Here is a 12,033-nt window from a genome sequence, read left to right on the forward strand (position 1 = left end):
AATTAGAAGTTGAATGACAGACACTTTGGGAGTAAATCAAATAATGTCTAAAGAAGTTATCTAACAAGGGCTAGGTGTTTGGCACAGTGGTTAAAACATGCTGGGATGCTCACATTCTGATAGGAGTCCTTGGGTTCAAGTCCAGCCTCCACTCCCAATTCCAGCTTTTTGCTATTGCTCATCTTGGGAAGCAGCAGATGCTGGCTCAAGTAGTTCCTTTTCTTGCCACTCACTTGGGAAACCTGCAGTGAGTTCCAGATGAACCAGCAGATGGGAAATTCTCTCTCCCCTGCCTCCCTTCATTCTCTATACTCCTTCTCCCCCAGGCTGCCTCTCACATAAAATTATGTGAAAGAAAAATTAAAAACGGATGTCTAGCAAATGATTAGCCTGCTCTCCAAAAGGCAATTGTTTTTAAAAGATTTATTTATTTATTTGAAAGGCAGAGTCACAGAGAGGCAGAGGCAGAGAGAGGTTTTTCATCCGCTGGTTCACTCCCCAGTTGGCCACAACAGCCAGAGCTGCACCAATCCGAAGCCAGGAGCCTCCTGCAGGTCTCCCATGTGAGTTCAGGGGCCCAACGACCTGGGCCATCTTCCTCTGCTTTCCCAGGCCACAGCAGAGAACTGGATAAGAAGTGGTGCAGCAGAGACATGAACTGGCACCCATATGGGATGTCAGTGCTGCTGACCGGGCTTTAACCTGCTGTGCCACAGTGCCAGCTTCAAAAGGCAATTTTTTAAAAAGCAATGGATAATATTCAAAACAGTATGAGCATCCTGAGAAGTAAATCTCTCATTTATGCCACTGAGAAACTTGATACAAAGACTACATTAGCCGCCGGCGCTGCGGCTCACTAGGCTAATCCTCTGCCTTGCGGCGCCGGCACACCAGGTTCTAGTCCCTGTCGGGGCACTGGATTCTGTCCCGGTTGCCCCTCTTCCAGGCCAGCTCTCTGCTGTGGCCCGGGAGTGCAGTGGAGGATGGCCCAAGTGCTTGGGCCCTGCACCCCATGGGGGACCAGGAGAAGCACCTGGCTCCTGGCTTTGGATCAGCGCGATGCATTGACATTAGCTTTTAAATATTAGTCATTGATTTTAAAAAAAAAAATTAAGAGCCCTTTATGTAATGTTTCTAACATTTGGTTTTCTGACATTATAAAAAACAGACACTGTTTTGCATAAATTCCCTTAAGATTTGATAAAAAAGAAAGTCTGCTTTATCTCCATGCAGAAATTCCAAACTTTAAAAATTTATCAAAATGATTCTTGGATAAAGATGCTGTTCAATGCTACTATTTCTTTGCTTTTCACTGTGAGGTCTGTCAGTTCAATTACTGAACTGTAGGTGAAGATTCAATCCGGGCAAAAGTGAAAGTTATCTTGGCAAAGCACGAACAATCATGGCACTGTGTTTTTCACAATCTCTTTTCTCCCACAGATTGATGTCCAGCTGCCCATCAGTATCATGTGATCCCGTGCAGTTCTGGGACTGTCTAGTTTCCTTACCTCCAGTGCTCTTTTAGGTTCTGTACTCCCCTGAAAGTACCTAACACCCTGGCCTTTCTCTAAGTACAAGTTTCCACTAATGTGCATTAGTTACTCTTCCAGACAGCTAGGGCATGACAAGGAAGGCCAATCCACTTTAACCAAAAATGATTGAAAGAATATATCTCAAAACATTAGGGAGCTGGGGGAATGCATAGAATATATGTTTGTCTTTGTGTTCAGGTGTGCATGAGTGCTCTGGGAGCTATAAAAAATGAAAAGCATATTCTTAAAATAAGGAAAGCTAGTTTAAGAAAATAATAGAAATCTTAGATAAAATATGAAGAACTGATAGGGCATGCCTCTGGCAAAGGATTAAGTTCACTGGAATTACAATCAACATGCTGGGAATCCTGTTCTGCTTCTTAACTGATTTATGCAAGGTACCTACACTGAACAGTCCTGTTTCTTTATCTATAAAATCAGTAAAATAAAATCCTATCATTCATGCTTCTCTTTGGGGGAAAGGATTAAATAAGATAATGCACATTTTTCTCTTAGAGACACTGGCTGGAATATCTTAAGCACACAATAGTCACTGGCTCTTTTTTTTTTTTTTTATCCTGGTGGATTTATTTTCTTTTTCTTTCTGTGCTTCCTGTTTCTCCTTCTTTTCCCCATCTTGTGATGAAAGTTTGGTTTTGAGTCCAATGTTCTCAAAGATTCTCTCGTGTGCCTTAAACATATGGTTGAGAAGTAGTTGACACTGTCCCATTCTTATGACAAAATTTTCCACCACAGAACAGAATAAAGGTAATTAGCCCCTGAAGGATTTTTTTCACAACTAAATTATTTGGTTACTTATTGTAATATTTATTTTTCTTTATTAGATAATTTATTATAGATGCACATTTGAAATAAGCAAAATATAATGGTAAAGTTTATGGGATTTTGTATTTTACAATTAGATTAACTCACATTTGTCCTGGTCAGCATCCAGTAGTTTTCAACATGTGCACATTATTGGTAGAATCTCAATACTACACCACTTCTGTTTCATCCATTTTTCTCTGTGTTAGATGCAGTGGGAACTACAGGAATAGCTTAAAGTCCAAGCTTCTTTTCTGTCATCTGTCCCACCATGACCTACCTCTCCATTTACCATCATCCTCTTCCTGCCAAATGCCATCAAATAAAAAAAAACTGCAAACTTGCTCTTTGTGGTGTTTCCCATCTTTCCACATATGCAAACATATAAATATATGTACTTACTTTTTATATTGATTATTTTTAGTATTGTTTCATAGCTTTGAGAGTATATTGGATATGTACTTGTCTAACTTTTATTTGTCCCACTTAATACATTATGCAATCCTCTCAACACACAGATTAGCTGATAGAGTCATAACACATTATTTTTAATGACTGATTAATCCTCTATTGACTAGACAGACCACTGCTAAGCAACAGATTTAGTAATGTATACTTGCATTGTTTTCTACTTGTTACCTCCATAAATAATGCTATATTTTCTATAGGTATAATCCACATGTCCTGAGCTTCTGTTTCCATGACAGGGAGTCTGAATAAAACAATTGTATTTCATTTAAATATGTGCTCCTCGTTTGCATTCCCCACAAAAGCTTTGTAACAACCCATAGTCCTCTTGTATCAACATCCTACACCCCACTCCCCAGATTTGAAGGAATAAGAAATAGCACTCTTGTATTCTGCCCACTATGTGTGACAAGTTGTACTGCATTCTTACTCCCACTTAACATTTCCCAGAATACAGGCCAAGTTAGGATATTCTTCTCTCTTTTGAAAAATGTCTTCTAAAAGTTAAGTAAGCATATTTCAGGCAAATTTTGCTATTGTTGTATGGTCATTTTATAATAGTCATCTACATTTAAAATTTTTGGTTATTTATCTTCATTTCTGAAAAGCAGAGAGAGGGAACAGAGACAGATAGAGATCTTTCAGCATCTCATTCTCTTCTCAAATGTCCTCAACAGCCAAGACTGGGCAAGGCTAAAGTCATCAAACTGGAACTCAATATGGGGCTCCCATGTGGGTGGCCTGTACCAAGTACTTGAGCCAGCAGCTACTGTCCCCCAAGCTACACAATAGCAGGAATATAAAATTGGACATGGAGCTGGGACCCTTACTCAGGTACCCCCATATGGGATGTGGACCTCCCAAGCAGCACAAATGTTGCACCAAACACCCATGCCAGTCTTCTATACTTTAGAGACATAAACGTGTGGCTCTATTGATTTACAAAGACCTCCATCTTATATTAGGTTTTGACTTTGTGTTAAATTTTAACATTTATTGATTTATTCCTTAATTTGAGCCACTGAAGGCAGTCAAATATGTCTTCATAATCCTTCCTAGCTTGAGTCTTACTAACTTGCTTAAAAGGGCTTGGGCTTCTAACAGACATTTAAAGAACAAAGAGGAGGCCAGAGTGTCTGGAGAAGAATTAACTGAGGGGAGATTATCAGAAAGTGAGTGAATATTTTCACATTTATTGATTGGTGCCCCATTTCTATAAAGCACATCTTCATGAATTTAGCACATATTTCAGGTGAAAATGTGGGCCACTTTCTTCTTTTCTCAGTTGTAGGGATTGCAAGTACATCCTATATTAGGACATTTATTTATTTATGACTAATGCATTTGACTCTCCAACACATTTTGATGAAAAGACATTTTTAAATTCAATGTCATCACATTTTTTAATTAATCAAGCAAATTTTTATTGAAGCTTAAATTGTGCTACAGAAATACATTTCAACTGATTTAAGTCCAACATCAACGAAGGGAGAAATTACAGCACCAAACATTTCCTCCTCTATTATACTAAGATTAGATTACTCTTCAATCTACAGTTTTCATTTTTGTAGCCTTTGTTCCACACAAACTTGTGCAAATTTTCCACATTAGAATTATTAGGGAAATCATTAGAAATCTTAGGGAAAAAATTAGAACTCAAGCTAACAATCATCTTTAAACTACTAAGATACTGTTCAAGAACAAAATCCACTTTCAGTATTGGTCCTCAAAATGGTAACTCAAAATAGTAGGTGCTATACGCATTACAGGATCAAACTGATCACAGTGATTGAAATCTTCTAAGGAACTTTTCAGTCAATCACATGCTAAAACTAAGTCAAAACAGTATCCCAACCACTCAATTTCAAAGCAAGTAGATGTTATGTTTAGAAAAGGTGCTTCATTTATAAATATGAAAGGAACAAAACATCACTGCACCAGTCCAGAAATTATTTTAACGCAATGTTGTCAAGGCAAGAAATAAAAATGTCATTCCTCATTACTATTCTGTCAGTCGCTTAAATCCCATAGTAATTACAAATATACCTAAAAGATGCCAAACCTTGACAGACTGTATTCCTAGTCATTTTCTGTTGACTATTTTGGAATGTTACATTATATTTCATTCATTAATTTGTATATTCTGTTTTGTCATATATCTGAATAACCTGAACAGTTCTCATCCTGAGCAGTCATTCATTTGATCTAGTGAACACCATGGTGAATGGAACACCATAGAGTGAAGTCAGAACAGTCACATCCATTACCAAGTCACAGAACTTTAAGCTACAAGATGGGAAAGACACTGACTCTGCTTTGAACCAAACTTTACTCTATGGTATTAAATATTAAGGTCAATAATCCAAGCTGATTTATTGAATCCAGTAAAACCTTTGCTAATTCTCCCTGCTAATCAACTGACAAAAATTTCTTTATATTACATCTTAGCAAGATAGGCAAAGGCATGGCACTCCTTAAAAAACAATTTCATTTATTGTGGAGCACAAAATAGCTTATGTTTTCTACACAGGTGAACCAGGACAGCCTAGTCTCTACAACTCTCCATGGGTCTTCCTTGCTAATCAAAATTAGGTAAGTTTATTTTCACTATCTTCCAAAAGAGTCCATGCCAATTCAAATGTCTCATGCCCTTAAAAGAAAATTAAGCCAAGGGACCAGCCCCTGTTTCCCTATGTGGGGCATTAGAGTAATTTACTAACCCATAGTGATTTATTTGGGGGATTTGGTGAGGGAAGAAATCAATTAAAGAAGTACAAATACAGGGAGCAGGAATCAACTCATGAAGACAAACTTTAATTGCTGTAGGAAGTAGAAATTGGTTTCCATAACATTAGTAGAGAATATGTTCTAGAAAGTGCAGATAACTATATGTAAAATCCTGGCAACCATAAAACAGCCCCAGATGGTTAGGCTGAGGCCAACCTAATGAGGATGAAAGACCTGTCTGTGGGGAGTTTTGGATGATACCTGCACAAATATTATACTGCGCATAAACCAAATTGAATTGTTTTCTCAAGTGTTGGAAAGTTTTATATAGTAAAAGTTGTTTTCTACATGCACTTCAATTTCACAGCAAGAGTGGCATAGAATACTTAAACACAAAAGAGCATTCACGCAAGATATCTAACTCCTTGATATAATAATGCACTCAATTCAAAATGATTCCACTATCATTGCATCTAGGGCTTTGTGCAACTGCAAGGTAGTGGTTAGGAAAAGCATGGACCCCACTGTCAACATCTGGAAAGCATCTACCACGTTCTATGTGTGTTCTCTTTTTGTGTTTTTTCTTCATGTCTCTTAATCAACTCTGCTGTTGTTGCTGTTTCTTAGTAAAACTGGTAAAAACAAAATTGCAATCATTGAACACAGCACTCTGGCAATCAAGACGTTTAAAGCTTTCAATCTTCTGGGGCAAAGAACACACTGTGCGACATTTACAACTCTGAGTAGCAAACAAGGTGGTCACAAATTTTCCTGGCTTGAAGACTTCCACAACATTCCTGATCAGGTCATCACAGGAGGTCTGACTTAAGTTTGTTTCAAAGCTAACATAAGAAAATTTTGGTTCCAGAGTGATATGAATAGCCCAATAAGTTCCATTCAATTTCATTCCATTCATTGAATACCCACAAGAATTGAATAGTGTGGCATCAATGACAGAACCTGGTGTCAGGTCGCAAATTGCACTCTCACGAGTGATGTCCTGCACAGTAACACAGTCTTTCATGAAGAATGGATCCATGACTGCTGGGTCAAGTTCACTTATCAGAATCTCCAGAGTTTGATCTGGCTGGCTGATTACTCGATTCTCTGGAAAATCCAGAGTATACAGGTACCAACAATCAGAATCCATATGTCCCATACAATATGCGGCTCCATTTGGGAAAATCGCATTAAGAAACTGCATTTCTTCCTGGAAATTTCATTGTGAGTACCCATTGTGAGAAGGCTTCATAAAATTCTTACAAGCATAAAAGAAGCTTTGAATTGAGTGAAACCCACTGTAGTCCCTCGCAAGTTTCAGTAGGGGAACCAGCGCTTTCAGCAAGAGTGTGGTACCACAGGTCTTCAAAATGAAATGTCTCAGGGCTGGTGCTGTGGCACAGCCCTGGCTTGAAGCACCAGCATCCCATATGGGCACTGGTTCTAATCCCAGCTGCTCCTCTTCCTATCCAGCTCTCTGCTATTGCCTGGGAAAGCAGTAGAAGATGGCCCACGTCCTTGGGCCCCTGCACCCACATGAGAGACCTGGAAGAAGTTCCTGGCTCTTGGCTTCAGATCACTGAAGCTCTGGCTGTTGCAGCCAACTGGGGAGTGAACCATCAGATGGAAAACCTCTCTCTCTCTCTCTCTCTCTCTCTCTGCCTCTCCTCTCTCTGTGTAACTCCAACTTTCAAATAAATAATCTTAAAACAGCAACAATAAAAAAATGAAATGTCTCTTGGAGACAAACATGCTACCTTCCCTTAGTACATCAGCTTCCTGCTGGTCAGTTTTCATCTCACTTACAATTGAACATTGCACATCCTTCAAAAGTATGTCCCACTCAGATCCTTGGTTTGCTGCCAGATGAACCAAACTTCCAGCAGATTCTCAAGGTCCCTTCAAAATAACATGCAGCTTCCATCACAATGAAACTATGGACCAACCAACCACCACAGAAAACCAACTAAATAAAGTCTTTCCTCCTGTTGCTGACACTGCAGATTGTTCCAGCCGTGTTACTAAAGTACAGGTTCCTTTTATTTTCACTTTGCTACATTTTATATTAACTTTTTTTAAAAAAAAGAGATTAATAAAATTTCCCCGGCTTTTTTATTTTTTGTGAGCAAAAGTTGATGTGAGTCTGTTAGAAAAAAGAGGCAGATACATTTCAGCCCTTGTAGTCCGCCATTTCCCCGTTAGAGTGTTGAGTGAGCGCTAGCTAATGTCGCCAGCAATACAAACTCTCCTTTATTATCTTTCCATGTTTCCATCTTATATGATCCTAAAGATTTTCCATATTTAGCCCAAGATTTTTATAGTTTTTTCCTTTTCTATATATCTGCTTGAAATGTAGATTTGCACATGATAAGAGACAGAGGCACATTTTCAAGTCTTCTCGCGAAGACAAATAATTGCCCAGGTGCCATTCATTGAAAAGCATTTACTTTCATCTGACTTATAAATTGTTTCCACATGTGAGTCTGTTTCTTGGCTTTCTGCTTTCTACATTGGCTCTGGCCTACTCTTCTAACCACCAAAATTTGCAAAACCATGAAAACTGAAGCTCATACTTTCCAATTCAGCAAATATCCTCAGTGCAAAACAAACTTCAGTGCCTGGATTGCAGCTTTTATGTTGTCTTGCCTGCTTACATTCCCACTTATTTAGTCTACTTCTTCAAAGCATTTTAAATGTTTTGTATATTTTCATGTATTTTATCCAGCATTGTTGTCGCACAAAAGCCAATTGTGATACTTGCACTGATTGAAACAAATGCTATTTTATATCTCATGCATAATGTGTTAATGAACCTTATAGACGAAGATAAATAGAAACTCAATTTTTTTAAAATTGTATTTTTAAAAGATTATTGTTGTTTTAATTCAAGCCTCTTCTTTCTTTTTCTTCCTAATACATACAAGCACAAACACACATCTCTAACTAAATGCAATTTTTTGTCACAGTATCCAATTCATTGCGTATTTGTTGCTATGTTACACTACGGTGTTTAATTGTTTTTAATGTCAGATAAAAACAAGGACAACCTCATTAATATTCTTCATAATTTTCCTAATAGTTTTGAATATGTATTATTCCATATTGACAATAAAATTATGCTCAACTGTCAAAACAAAAACAAAAACAACAGTAAGACCCTGAGTATATGTCTTCAAAGTGTATTAAATTAACTTGCAAGGTCTTCAAAAAGGTCATAGAAAATGCATATTATGAAAAAAATTACATGGATTACAAAGTTTTTGCTCCAAAATAAACTTATTTTCAAATTTAATTTTTCATGAACTTTCAAAGTACCTTCACATAATAATTTTGGAACAGAAAATATTTTTATATTAAGACTCACAATCAATAATGTAATTATTCTTTCCAAGTTTTATGAAGTTCAACGAGACATTATAAATATAGTTAGAATGTGCTATGTTCAACTTGTTCTTAAATATATTTTTATTTTTCCTTCATCTTTTTTTCCCAAAAAACTTAAGGAATATAAATATCATAAGTACAATTTTAAGAATCTAGCTATTCTTCCCACCATACCCGCCCTCCCACCCACACTTCCACCCCTTCCTCCTCCTCTCTCTCCCTTTCCCAGTCCCATTCTCCATTAAGATTGATTTTCAATCAACTTTGTACACAAAACCAACTCTATACTAAGTAATGATTTAAACAATTTGCACAGACACACACACATAAACTGAGAACAAGTTTTACAGTTAACTCTCATAATACAACTCATTGAAGATAGAAGTCCGTCATGGGAAGTTAGTGCACAGTGAATCCTGCTGTTTAACAATTAATAATTTTACGCACGGTGTCAGTGATCACCTGAGGCCCTTGACATGAGCTGCCTAGGCTATGGAAGACTTTTGAATCCACAAACTCTGTCAGTATTTAGACAAGGCCATAAGCAATGTTATAAAAAGTGCATCTTTCTTTGATGGCCCCTTCTTTCTCACTCACAGTGATTCTTCATGGAGAATATTTTTTGCCACAGTGTCTTGGCTTTCCATGCCTGAAATGCTCTCATCAGCTTTTCAGCCAGACCAGAAAGCCCCAAGGGCTGATTCTGAGGTCAGAGTGCTATGTAAAGCAATTGTCATTCTATGAGTTTGCTATGTGGACTGCTTCCCATATCAGAACATTCTCTCCTTTTTAATTCTATCTATTATTATTGCCAGACACTTGATCCTATTTATATAATCATTTACCACTTAATCCTATCTATATGTTCACTTTAACACTTAATACGATCACTTTAACACTTAAGAAAACATTTTGCCGGCACCGTGGCTCACTAGGCTAATCCTCTGCCTTGCGGCGCCGGCACACCGGGTTCTAGTCCCGGTCGGGGTGCCAGATTCTGTCCCGGTTGTCCCTCTTCCAGGCCAGCTCTCTGCTGTGGCCAGGGAGTGCAGTGGAGGATGGTCCAAGTACTTGGGCCCTGCACCCACATGGGAGACCAGGATAAGTACCTGGCTCCTGCCTTCGGATCAGCGCGGTGCGCCCGCCGCAGTGTGCTGGCCACGGCGGCCATTGGAGGGTGAACCAACGGCAAAGGAAGACCTTCTCTCTGTCTCTCTCTCTCTCACTATCCACTCTGCCTGTCAAAAAATTAAAAAAAAAAAAAAACTTAAAAAAAAAAAGAAAAGAAAACATTTTTACCATCCAGCTTAATGGGATTTAGGATCCCATGGCAAATTTTTAAACTGTACCCTTAGAAATAAGTCTGTTGGAATGTACACAGACCTATACAGATTTATATTTACAAATTTCCTCCTTCATATTTTATTCCCACTCTTACTTTTTAATGAGATCCATCCTCAATTGACTTTATACACATATACTTAACTCTATGTTAAGTAAAGGGTTCAACAAATATTAAGAAAAGCAAAACAAAACAAATAAACTATTCCTTGACAGTCAATACAAGGGCTGTTCAAGTCATCCCTTCTTGAAGTATCAATTTTGTTTCTACAGATTTTGTTTTAGGTACTCTATTAGTTATCACAGATCAAGGTGAACATATGGTATTTGTGCCTTTGGGACTGGCTTATTTCACCAAGTATGATTCCAGATTCATCCATTTTGTTGCAAATGACTGGATTTCATTTTTTTTTTACCACTGTGAAGTATTCTGTAGTGTACGTATCCCATAATTTCTTTATCCAGTCTTTGGTTGACAGGCATTTAGGTTGTTTCCATGTTTTAGCTTTTGTGAATTGAGCTGCAATAAACATGAGGGTGCAGATAACTCTTTTATTTACTGATTTCATTTCTCTTTGGTAAATTTCCAGGAGTAGGATGGCTAGGTAATATGATAGGTCTATACTCAAATTTCTGAGGCATCTCCATACTGTCTTCCATAGTGGCTTTACCAGTTTACATTCCCACAAGCAATAGATTAGGTTACCTTTTTCCCATATCCTCACCAGCATTTGTTCTTTGTTGATTTCTGTATGAAAGCCATTCTAACTGGGGTGAGGCATAGACAAAGAATTCTTGGAAAAGACTCCAGAGTCACAGGCAATCACAGCCAAAATTAACAAATGGGATTACATCAAATTGAGAAGCTTCTGTACTACAAAAAGAAACACTCAAGAAAGTGAAGAGGAAACCAACAGAATGAGAGAAATTATTTGCATATTATGTAACTTATAAAGGATTAATAACCAGAATATATAAAGAGATCAAGAGAGAGAGAGAGAGAGAAACAGACAGACACTGAAATCTCTTCATTCTCCAAATGCCTGTAATATCTCTGTCTGGGCCAGAGCCGAGAATTCAACCTGGGATACTATCAAGCTGGAATCAGGAGCAGAGTCTGAACTCAAACCTAGGCACTCTGATACGGGACACAGATGTTCCAAGAGGCATCTTAACTCTTAAGTCAAAAGCCTGGCCTTTTCCTGGAATTGTTGGGGTGCTTTCATATTATTTGTTCTTTGCCTATAGTGCATTGATGAAAAGGTAGGAAAAAATCAGCATGAAATGAAAAATGGAAAGAAAAAAAACCAATGTGGATAACTGGAGCAATACAGGTCCCAGCCTGGTAACAATACAGAGTCAGAGGGAATCATGAAGCAAGTTGATATTGTCCTAAAATTCTGTATCAGAAGTGAAAGAGGAGAGAGGCAATTTAACAAAGATACTGACTTGTGTTCTCTGTTCTCAAATTTTAGAGAACATGAGGTGAACTATACAAATCTAAAAAACAAGAAGAGTCTCCAGACTTTCATCTGGAAATATGGAAGAAAGAGAAAACACGAATACAATTCTGAATGAACAGCGCCACCGAAAATGTTCATCTCTCATTTACAGCATTTTTGATGATTGCACTTAAGCAGCCTGTTATGTAATTGGTTATATAATTAATTGCACAAATTTTAGGCTGAGAGCTTTATGACTATAAGTACTGATATTTCATTTCAGAATTTTGCCCCTAGTGCCTCAGATATAGTTG

General features: G+C 37.8%; 1 pseudogene; it reads right to left on the minus strand.

The window, feature by feature from the left end:
* Positions 1 to 6,150: 6,150 nt before the first annotated feature.
* On the minus strand, positions 6,151 to 7,476 carry LOC100341614 (S-adenosylmethionine decarboxylase proenzyme-like; annotated as a pseudogene).
* Positions 7,477 to 12,033: the final 4,557 nt, after the last annotated feature.

The sequence above is a fragment of the Oryctolagus cuniculus genome, chromosome 10 (assembly GCF_051225735.1).
Source record: "Oryctolagus cuniculus isolate XC-2025 breed Fujian yellow rabbit chromosome 10, ASM5122573v1, whole genome shotgun sequence".
In the NCBI taxonomy this organism is placed as follows: Eukaryota; Metazoa; Chordata; class Mammalia; order Lagomorpha; family Leporidae; genus Oryctolagus; species Oryctolagus cuniculus.